General features: G+C 33.1%; 1 long non-coding RNA gene across 1 annotated transcript in view; it reads left to right on the forward strand.

Annotated features, from left to right (window-relative positions):
- LOC144477863 (uncharacterized) overlaps positions 1 to 479 on the forward strand; it is a 1,351-nt gene extending 872 nt beyond the window's left edge. The window contains exons 2-4 of the long non-coding RNA XR_013495280.1: positions 125 to 160; positions 247 to 303; positions 450 to 479. This is a non-coding gene — a long non-coding RNA (uncharacterized LOC144477863). The remainder of the gene's footprint in view (positions 1 to 124; positions 161 to 246; positions 304 to 449) is intronic.
- The last annotated feature ends 358 nt before the right edge of the window (positions 480 to 837 follow it).

The raw sequence follows: 837 nt of genomic DNA on the forward strand, positions 1-837 counted from the left end.
CCGATTCTGCAGATATTTTTTAAGAAAAAATATCTGCAGAATCGGATGCCATGGTCAGTTTCTGTCCCAAATAAACATCTTCATATAATTTAATTTTATTACATAATTTTCTTATTATTTTCAGCTCTTTCATTCAACGCGACAAACTCACGGAGAAACAGTAAGTATTTTTTTTCTAATTAGACTACATATTTTACTTTTATATTTACATTTCAATAAGTAATTTCAATTAATTCTCTTTTTTAGTGATCACAGACCACGAACAACTGGTAAAGCATTTGAAGACAATGAAGACAATGGCAGGTAAGCTAGGAACTTGCCCATATTTCTGTAGGACGGCCAGATTGCGTGTTGCATGTTTCCCCACTCTCTACTTTATAAGATTTTGTATTAGTAGTGGTATCTTTCAATGTTGACAATGATTTTAATCTTAATTCTTTTTTTTTTAGTTACCACTGAAGCAACGAAGTTGCCAACTGTACGCAGAGAGATTTCCGGCTGATCTAATGAAAATTTGTTTTTGTGAAACCAGTAATGTTCCATCAATTTTTAATATTTATGCAGCAGCAGCAACTACAACAGCAGCAGCAAAAAGAAGAGGGAGGCAGTGATGCTGCTAAAGTAAAGCAGCTTTGTAAGTTATACTTCAACTTTTTTCGGGAAATTACGTAAATTAGTAGAGACAGTACTGAAGTAATGTCTAAATTATGTATGCATTTACTTTTCATATATTACCGAGAAGTTTTATACTTCTCATCCCAATTTAAATACGTAGAAAATGATGCATAACTTTTTTTTGTAGATAGAGCAACATCTGCGGGCTTTTCCCGAAGTGGC

This window comes from Augochlora pura, unplaced genomic scaffold, assembly GCF_028453695.1.
Source record: "Augochlora pura isolate Apur16 unplaced genomic scaffold, APUR_v2.2.1 APUR_unplaced_4619, whole genome shotgun sequence".
Taxonomy (NCBI): Eukaryota; Metazoa; Arthropoda; class Insecta; order Hymenoptera; family Halictidae; genus Augochlora; species Augochlora pura.